At 35.3% G+C, this 10,651-nt stretch overlaps 1 long non-coding RNA gene across 1 annotated transcript; it reads right to left on the bottom strand.

Moving 5' to 3' along the window:
• Positions 1–8,754: 8,754 nt before the first annotated feature.
• LOC122309642 lies at positions 8,755–10,233 on the bottom strand. The gene is made up of 2 exons (XR_006242477.1): positions 9,812–10,233; positions 8,755–9,422 (listed from the first exon to the last, which is right to left on the bottom strand). It is a non-coding gene; the product is annotated as an uncharacterized LOC122309642 (long non-coding RNA).
• Positions 10,234–10,651: the final 418 nt, after the last annotated feature.

Here is a 10,651-nt window from a genome sequence, read left to right as displayed (position 1 = left end):
AGAATTATCAAAATAAGTTGATGATTTTTTGGATCATTGTGGTCCGAAAAATTTATTTTGACATTTTTTTCTTTTTCATTTATAGATGCTTGATATGGGTTCACCAAATGTTTAGACGTACGACATATACATGACCAATGCCCTTTCATACCACACGTGTGACATTTTTCTTCATATTTATTTACGTGCTTATTCTGTAAACCTTTGTTTTAATCTTACTTTATCACAGTATGGTTCCACTTTTGGTCATATGTAACAATTCTCTTTGAAAAATTTTGAGTGCGTTCTCATTGATTCCGATAGTTTTTTCTACCACATTCACATCCATGTTTTTTTTTTTGATTGGTGATGCTACACCCACTAAGGGGAGTCATCGAGAGTGCTCACCGAGTGTGCAATTCTTTTTTTTCAAACATTTTTTAAAACCCCTTAAAAATTCTTTATTTTTTTTTTAAAAAATCACAAATTCATTAAAAACACATTTCCTTAACTATTGAGTAAAAAAAGCAAATCGGTGAAAATCCTCGATGAGAGTAGTGTTTTTCTTCTTTTATCATAATGAAATGAGATTCCATTTGCTTCATGGAATGGAGTAAAATTAGTTGGATGTGACTTTTATTTTTTATTAATAGCTTGTTATTTTGTTCAACCACTAGTAAACAAAATATTAGTTCTGAATACTTAAGTGAACTTTTGTTTTCGATATTGCTATTATAGAAGCACATTCAAGGCATAAATACATTATATGCTTTATTTCAAACATATCATTGTTAGTGGTTTTTTCTTTACACAATTTCAATTGTGAGCCTTTTTTTTAGAAGTGTAGAGTTGTATTCATAAGTAATCTTGCAATTTCAAGTGCATTCAATTGTAACGAGTTTTTAGATCACGGTCTTCTAGTACACGTATTTCTCCCTTAAACTATCTCATAGAATCAATAGATATTTTAGAGTGATACTGTATGGATACTTATTTACTTCTTTATAGTTTTTCCAAAATTCATTGCATCAAGATGAATCTCAATATTAATGATCTGTGATAAATAATTGTTGTCAAAAACATTGAGGGTACCAAATTTGAGTTTTGTAAGATTTAACATGATATATAACAAATACATTAAGTATTGAATGAGAGAAAGAAATATTTAAAGTCAAACTAACATATGTGAAACAAGAATATCTATCGCATTGATATGATAACATCATACTTTATATAATGTCATACAGATCATATCAATATTTCATAAAATGATTTATATCACTGTATGCAAATATCAATACTTATAGAAGAAAAACTTACATTGTTGGAGAATGTTAGTTAAGTATCTTGCTAAATATTAAAAAAAAAAAAAAAAAAAACATAACGGTTGGTTAGAGTTTCATACTGATAACGCGTTGTAAAATAATATTAGGGACCTCGGTCTAGTCCCTAAACATTAAGATCTTCTCGCTCCGCTTCTCCTTAAGATAACTGAAGTGCCTCGTCTTCTTGCTTGTCTTTACTTGAGTATGGAACTTGAGTAATGGTGTTTGGTGTATAATGATGGTTTGTATTGTGGTTGTGGATTGAGAAATATATGGAATGAATATGATGTATGGAATGTTGTGGATGGGTTGTGGTGTATCTCTTGGGTTGGTGCCACTTAGGGAAAATTAGGATTTGGTGTTTATGGTTGACGCCTCTTAGGGTAATGTAGTAATTATGGAAGTGAGGCTAGGGTTAGGGTTTTCTAAAATATAGGAATTCCTTATGGATCTAAGGTTTATGGCTAGGAATATTGGAGGCACTAGATCTAGGGTTTTATGATTTTATGAAATAGATCTATGATGGAATATAAATGGATACAGGTTAAAATAGTATTTGGTAGGTAGGATGTATATGGAATTGGCCAACACGGCTAGATCTTCTTGGAAAAGTAGATTTAGTGTACTATATGGATAAATGAACCAATGGAATGGAGAATGGCGTGAAGAATGATGGATTTGCAAAGATGATGAATGCAAAAAGAAAATTACAAAGAAAGTAAATCAACAATGAAAAAGAGAAATGAAACTGATCATAAGATTGATAAATAAATCATCACCCATCCACAAACATTAAGGTAAAGATCCTCTATTTGGGATTCACATAGGTTGTACCCAAATAGCCCAAGTGCTAAGTACCGAAAATAGATATCAAGAACAAACAATCCGTCAACTAAGGAATTTGCCAAAAGATGCAAAATGAAATACTAAGAGTCCTACTAATAAGTTTACAAAGTGGAAACACTAGTAGGTCTCATAAATAATAAAAGACTTTAAAATAAAAGAAATAATAAATAGATAATAAGTAATAATATTAGGATTAGCCGTGGGACTAGCCTAGGTGCAAGTCTTGGCTCAAATGGCCCATGGCATGGGCCATGGGGGTTGCTGCCGTTAGGGGTGGGCAGCGGGGGCCCGCCCCCCGCCACCCTGCCCCCGTCCGCCCCGCCTCCGCATGGGCGGACGGGGTACCCCGCACCGCACATCCCGCCCCGCATGAAATATACTAAGCGGGGGCGGGGGGCGGGGGGCGGGCAGGGCTCAACCCCGCCTCGCTTTTCCCCCGCCCCGCACTTTAGTTTATATTTATAAATATATATTTATATTTTACAAATTGTATATATATAAATATATATTACAATTTGTTAGATTTGTTCATAAGAGTCACAAGAGAGTGAGATTAAGTCCCACGTTGCTCAAGTAAGACTCTTGTATGGCATTGGAGTTCTATATAAGGTGGCTTAGGGTGTCCATGTCATTTGCAATCTTGTGAACAAGTCTCACTCTCTTGTGTTAATAGTTTTTAAATTATTATTATATATATAAATTTTAATTTACGATTTAATTATATAATAATTTGGGTCTAAAAAAATATTTTTTAGATCCAAATTTTTTTTTAAGCCCAACGAAACATAGTGTTCCTGAAGTGGGCAGGGGGCGAGGCGTTGCCCCCCCCGGCACCGGGGCGGGGGGCCCTGCCCCGCCTCCCGGGGGCGGGATGGAATTCCATCCCCCCACATATGCGGGTAGCACCCCTAGCTGCCGTGATGATTGACTTGGTGCATGGCTGGGACTGCTGTGCACATGGCTTGACCTTGTGCATGGCTAGTGCTCCCATGCGCTTGCATAGCTAGTGGGTTGTGCGCATGGCCAAGCTTAGCCTGCGCACTGGGCAAGCTAGTGGCCTACGCGTGCACACTATGCTGTGCATGCTGTTACAAGCTGGCCTAGTCACTAACTTTACTAGCGTACTGCTACGTGCTGGCTGGCTACGGCAAGGACATGTCATGGCATGGGCCATGGCGTGCCTGTGGTTCGTCGATGAGGCTATCGAGGCATGTCAATGGTCATGACGAGGCTTGGCCCGTGGCCACTTTCTTAGGGATTCTAACAAATTAAATAGAAAGAGAATTGAATTATTGCAATATAAACTTAGTTATTCAGGAGCTTAATATCATTCACTTCAATTTCTTTTATATTGTACAAATGATCTTCAAGACACTCATTTATAGGCATACAAAGATAAGGAATATGTTAAGGTGATAAAAAATACATTTATGAATTCAGAAATTTCAAGAATTGAGATTTAAATAAGCTAAAATTTTAAGAGGTAGAATCTAAATTTTCATCCACAAAGAACATTCATGCATTTATAACAAAGATAAGAATTATTATTTTCATAAAAATTATAGGGCTGCTTTTCTATTTTAGCTATGATATCTAATTATTTTTCTTTTACCATGAATTTTTATTGTCATAATGATCCGAACAAACAAATCAAACAACAAATAATGTTATCCAAAACAACCGTACGACCGCCCGAAGCAGAGCTCCAAACATAAAGGTCAAATTTTGCCATGTCGTACTAGGCTTCGTCGAAGAATAACCAGACAACAAATTCTGCAATCGTTCAGAGAGAGAGGTAAATTTGAAGGGGGCGATAATGGGTGGAGAAGCACATGTCTTGAAGAGAATTCCACGCATTAGATTCCCGCAAAGACACCCCAAATCCATTGCTTCAGGTCTCTTTCTCTCTCGTCTCAATTATTCTGTCGCTAGAAGTAATTGAACAGAAATTGTGCTTTTATTTGTGCATGTTGCTTTTTTTTTTTTTTTTTTTTTTTTCCTTTATATATATTCTACGGATCATTATTTCGTTTTTATTTTGGAAGAAAAAAGACTATATAAAGTGTAAATTTCGTGAATATTTAACTCGGATTGGTTAATTTTCTCTCCAATTATATGTTTATCATGAGCTATTGAGATGGATGAGCGATTGTCTACCAAGATTGGCAGAAGGGTAATGAGATGTCTTTGAGCTATTTCGTGAAAGACCAATAATGGCATATTGGTTTTTTTTTTTTTTTTTTTTTTTTTAATGTTTCACCCTAGATTGAATGTTAGGTCTTCTAGTATCCCAGTGGGGCATTACAAGGATAACAGGAGGTCAGAAAGGTCATGGTTTGAGAGGAGAAATGCGAGAGCTATGGTATCATTGAGAAGAGTGGGTTTCACAGCCGTTCCAATAATATATGATTCATTAGGGATTTACTCAAGTTAACTCGGTTATGAGAATTTATATGCCGCAACAAAGGAGACAATGTAAAGAAATGTAGGCCATGCTGATTCTCTTGTGAGTAATAAGACTCATTGACGGCTTTATGAGTAGTACTGACTACTGAGCTCAATTATACCAATCAAACTATTTTCTTCTCCATTATACAGGTTATTTTCGGCTTCCCTTTTGTTCTTCTACAGATTTAATCTGGTAAGGTGTTTTTCAATTTTTATCCTGTCTTCTGTAAATAGATTGGTTGAGATATCTGTGCAAAAGTCCAGGCACCACTGAATCATGACCATGAATGGTACACCTTAGGCTTATTCAAATTTTTAAGAATAGAAGCTATATAAGCGGCATGACATGATATATATTATGATGCTGCAGCAGCAGATTTGCGTAGCCCACTGATCAGTTTCTTGCCTTTGTGATGAAAAGTTAGTTTTCAGCACAAATAAGGGATGAGGTGGAAAAAGATGGATGAGATTGTGGGCTTGGTAACCATAACTTTAGGAAAAGGTGACGTTAGCATGGACTTTATGGCTGCAGTTGTATGGACTAGTACAATAAGTTGGGCATCACAAAAACTAAGCGAGGCAATATAGGCCAATTATGAGGGTAAGGTCAAGACAAGAGGGCTTATCATTTCACAATACCATAGAATTCGCTCATGTCGATGGCTTGATTGCATCAATTAAAAGATTCACGTACTACTAATTAGGGAAATTGTCAGAAAATGTTGGCTGAGACTCTTTAGATATGGGTAAGATAGATAATTGATTTCACTCCTGAGAAGAGGTAAGGCCATGGCATTCATCAATAAATCTTTGGTTGAGGGCACTAAAAACCAGAAGGTAAGGTTGGCAAGGATGTGATATCTGCATGAAGAATGTTTTGTAATGTTATAATGATCAGATGAAGGTTTTTTAGCTGATCCCATGTAAAGGGACGAGGCCTTTTCCTCATAAATTAATTTATTAAAGTCTTATTTAAGTTGCACCATATCGCTATATCAGACCACAATTTGATCAAGATGTCTCTGCTGAAACCCAGGTACTTATAAACTGGCTAGTTTTCGAACCCTCTCTGTTTATTCATTTTGAAGAATCTAAGCTTCATCAATGGTGTAGGCAAGGCATTATGACATGTCAGTTTTCCTTTGTGTAGTCTGTTGGTCTGTGTATTGCCTTTGCCCTGTATGCCTATTTAACTTAATCGTGCCTAAGAATGTTTGTCTCCAATCAATGTACAAACAAAGATCTTCCTCTTCCCCCTGCTGTGCTTATCACTCGCAGATTTGATGGTACCAAAAGGTTTGATTCAAAATGGTTCCATATATTTTGATACTTTTTTTTATAGGCCATATATTTTGATACGTTATACTTAAATGAAATCCTGAGGAGATGGGAAATGGCTTCATGATTAATGCATATATGACATTTTGGATACTGCTATGTTTTTTGGTTGAGCAGATAAGGTATATTTGGTTGTGTGAAGTTTTAAGCATTACTTGAAGTATTTCTACTCTTTTTTTTCTTTTATTTACTGAGGTATTCTCAATGATTAACCATACTTAAAGGCATGGTAAGGCATGTCTCTCCCCATATTTATTTTTTTGGATTACACTAGGGCATTTACTTGAATCAATCTCAAGTACAGATTTGCTAATTTGCTTTGATAGTTTTCTTCTTAGTGTATATTTACAAATATTTCTATTTCAGATTTCCATAATTTTCCATGCACAGATTCTACATCTCAAGCTCAAAGTAGGGATGCTCGTAACATTACCATTTCAAAGTCAGATGTTCCAGCAGCACCCACAAACACTGCTGTGGGAGGGAAAGCTTCTCTTCAGCCAAAACGAACACCAGTCTCGGACAAAGAGATAGAGGCTATTCTGGTGAGCAAAATATCTCCTGACATTATCAAAATTCAAATATTTGAATCTGGGATATATCATATCTGATCTTAACCTCTATACTTTAGAATTTGTCTAAATGGGTTTTCCACAGACCCCTGAGATACTTTTGTTTTGGGCTCTATGTTTTATGGAAAAGTTCCTGCCTAATTGAGCCTTGGATGGTTTATATTTTCTTTTCTTTTTTTTATTGGCACCGGGTGTCCAGGAACAGCATCCCAACCAATCCTAGGGGTACATAGCCCTTGGCAAGAAGTTGGATTATATTTTCTGGAAACTAATGATGGAAAAAAACCTGTTATGACAACTTGATTTTATGCAATGCATTCATAATATCGAAAAGAAAAATAAATATCCAATGCATTCATTAGTAGGTACAGGCACTTGGATTAGAAAATCAAACCCGCTTAGCCAGCAACTCTTCAACTAGATACTTGCATTGATTTTGTTTTGTTCCTATGATCTTTTGCAGTTGGGTGGATGCTTCTGATCTAACCAAGAACTAGTACCATGGAGTTGCAATCGATCTAGACTTTTGGATCTTCTGTATATCATTTGGCATAATAATGCAATTAAAATACTCTGTTATGGTAATTATGTAACAGATAGAATGCAAAGGAGTTTTGAGGAAAGGATCACAGGACCTGCTTTGATCCGTCCAGACATAATGGATGGATTCGTTTGATTTACTCTTCTCCGTCGGACCATATTCTCCTATTTTTTTTTTTTTTTTTTTTTAGAATTTCCACAGTAGGCTGGTATTTGGCATATAACCCCTACAGGTTTGATAGGTATTTGGCACAAAGAAATGAGAGTTTATCAGAAAAGGAAATTCGTATTGAATTTCACACATGGAATTCTAGTAATTGGACTTAGGGTATTCATTTAATTTTTATTTAAACACGAGTTGAGTTTCAAACTTGTCGCCATGTTAAATTTTATATTCATGAATAAGTTCTTTTATTATTTAGGCAACACATTGAAATGGAAGTTCGAGGGGTAGGCGCCTGATGAAACGCCTTACGTGATAGGGGCCTCGAGGTGCAGAGCTTTAGGAAGAATAAGAAGCTATGCTTTACAAGAATGGTTTGGCAATCAACCGCTACTCGCCCAAGCGCCTAGAACTAGACGTTCTTCTTGTGTCACACCCTGACTTCACCTTAACTAGTGTTTCGTGGGAAAGAGGAGGTTTTCTCTTTCCAAAAACATGGCTATAGTTCGAAATTATTCAAGATTTACTTAATTTTGACAAATATATCTTTAATGGTGACGATTATATTTGTAAGGACCTAAACATGCTTAGTATTATGAACATGATTTTCTTTTATACTTTTAAATGTTCAAGATATTCTCATTATAAAGAAAGATAATGCTGTAAAAAAATTTAAATGCAAAGTTATGCAAGATATTCTCATTATAAAGAAAGATATACTTTTACACCTTTTTTTTTTTAATAAAACATATTGCATTTATTAATAATAGATATTACAACTTTGACTTAAAACATACATTACAAGCCAACTATAACATAAGTAGTTCTTCAGTACACAACTGTGACTGACATAATCTAGTCCATGCTGCAAATCTCTACAGACCACAGTATGAGAGACAGCACAACTCTGTCCAAGACAGAGTTAACAAACCTCATGCTCTATCTAAGACGAAGTGAGGATACACTCTATGACAAAAGTCCAGCAGACACTATGCACAAAGTCCAAGAAATTATGTGTTTTTTTCTTTTTCTAAAACAAAAGACATAACAAAAAACGAATTACATCTTGAAAAAATATAAATATGCATTTTCAACCTTAGAGGAAAAAATTACAAACAAAAAAATTATACAAGTTGTATTATTTAATAATCGATAATATTTTCATATTCACGAACAACTCATTCACTGATTGAATTAAGTCAAATTCCGCATATTTGCTCTATCAGATGGCATCCAGATCTTAGGGTCCAAGTTGAAAAAGAATTGAGAATCACACTTGGTTGGATAACCCTTGATTGCTGTAACTTTGTATCGTTAAATACTAATGTTTATTTTCAGCCAATTTCTATCTGGGTGGGTATATACACGTGCAAATTATCATATTAACAACAAATTTCTTCCCGTTTTATTTATACTTTCATGGCCCCACAATTCTCATCCTTGTTTAAGATCACGTGTAGAGATCCAAATGTGCACAAATGAGATCCAACTCAAAAGTATTCGAGTCAAAAGATTTCGGAGCTAGCAGATTCAAGCATGCTTAGCAACCTCAAAAACTCACATTTCATACGGTATCAAGAATTTCCAACATGTAATTCTTAATCAATGATTAAGAAAAAAGAATTGTACATTTATTTCTTAATAACAACTACATGAGCCTAACCTTTTAAAGCATCACGGGGTAGAAAATATAAACATCAATTGATGAAGAGATTTAACACAACATTCGAAAACCTATAATACCCAGTAACAGCCCAATTGAAAATAGTTCCTGCTTTCTGCAAATCCTTGCCAACCCCAATGAACCCACTTCTTCCTCCTGTTGTCTGTGAATTGAGCATCATTTGTTGCCCGTGAGAAAGATCAACATATAAATAATTTTCTATGTATCATTTTCTCTAAAATACTGTATAGGGAGGAAAATCGAGGTCGCCTATGTCATTACTGTGTGTTTGCTGCTGTCTTGGTGCCTATTGGGAAGACCATTATGCCTTTTGATAAGGTCTTCCCGGATCACAGGGCTAACAGCAAGGTCTTTTTCCACTTGTATGAGATATTTGTCAACCTGTGCGGCTGCTTGCCGGCCTTCAGAGATCGCCCATTCCACTAAGGACTGTCCGCGCTGGCAATCGCCAGCCCCAAAGACACCATCCACATTGGTTGAGAAACGGCCATACTCAGCCTTGATAATCCCATCTTCTATGCTACAATCTGGAAAATCAAATGGCAGAATACCACTAAACGTCAGCAGAGAAGACAACTTGGAACAACAATTTTTATCTAAGTAGTATTTGCTTGCGAGGAATGCTACACATCATCCCACACTACACACTTTATATATTAAAATATTATTTTTTATTTTTTTATTTCATATTTCATTTTATTCTTATTAAACTAATTGAATTATTTTATTTATCATCCACACACTACATATTTATTATAGAAAAAATGAAAAAAAAAATAAAATAAATATGATGTATGAAGTATAAGGATGACAAGAAGAATTTTTCTTTGCTTTTATGTAGGAAAGGAGCTTAACTTGGCAACTGGTTTCAATCTACAGGTAAATTGTAAGGGCTAAGCAAAGTAAAGAAACTAACCGACTCTGGGCCAAGGAATCCCATGGCAAGTAGGACAAGGTCAGTCTCAATGATCTCCTCAGAGCCTTCAACTTCCTTCAACTGAAATTTTCCACTAGCATCCGTCTCCCAGTGGACGCGTACAATTTCAAGTCCTTTCACAGCACCATTCTCATCGCCCAAAAACCGCTTGGTCAATACCTGAAAAGATCTCGGGTGTTTTCCAAACTTGGAAGCAGTTTCCTGATGCCCATAATCAACACGGAATATTCGAGGCCACTGCAATTCCAAAATAAAAGTAACTAATTACAGAAGCATCTCCAAGTACAATGCACTCACTTTCTGGTCCTTTTTGTCTTTTCAATAAGCACCTAATATTCCAATATAAAATCAAAATACTCCCAAATAGTCATTAATATCATTCAAATATTCCTGACTCCAAATATGCATAAAAAGATATGGTTCGAGTAAATATGGCATCAACGGGGCATCGACAATATTCGACTCTCTAAATGTAACGCACGGGTTCAGTGCTAAGTTATTTTCAATTTTTATTTTATGTGTGAAAAATTTATTTGAGTTTTTAAATATATTTTTTTAAATAGACTACAGGTCTAAATATCTCTTTTGATAAATTAAGATTTCCGTCAGTTTTATCATTTAAGTTAAAATTCTTTTTAAGGACCGATATAATTTTTTTTAAACAAGTTAGATTTTATTTTAAGTTTGAGTCAAGGTTCAAGAAATAGTCAATTCATTTATTTGTTTATTTATTTATTTAATTTTATCACTTTATTTTCACGTATTGCAAAAGTTGGACAGGCTCTTTGACTCCACTTCATGACGTATAACGTCCATTTC

Source organism: Carya illinoinensis, chromosome 5 (assembly GCF_018687715.1).
Source record: "Carya illinoinensis cultivar Pawnee chromosome 5, C.illinoinensisPawnee_v1, whole genome shotgun sequence".
Taxonomy (NCBI): Eukaryota; Viridiplantae; Streptophyta; class Magnoliopsida; order Fagales; family Juglandaceae; genus Carya; species Carya illinoinensis.
This window is presented reverse-complemented; position numbering and strand designations above follow the sequence as displayed.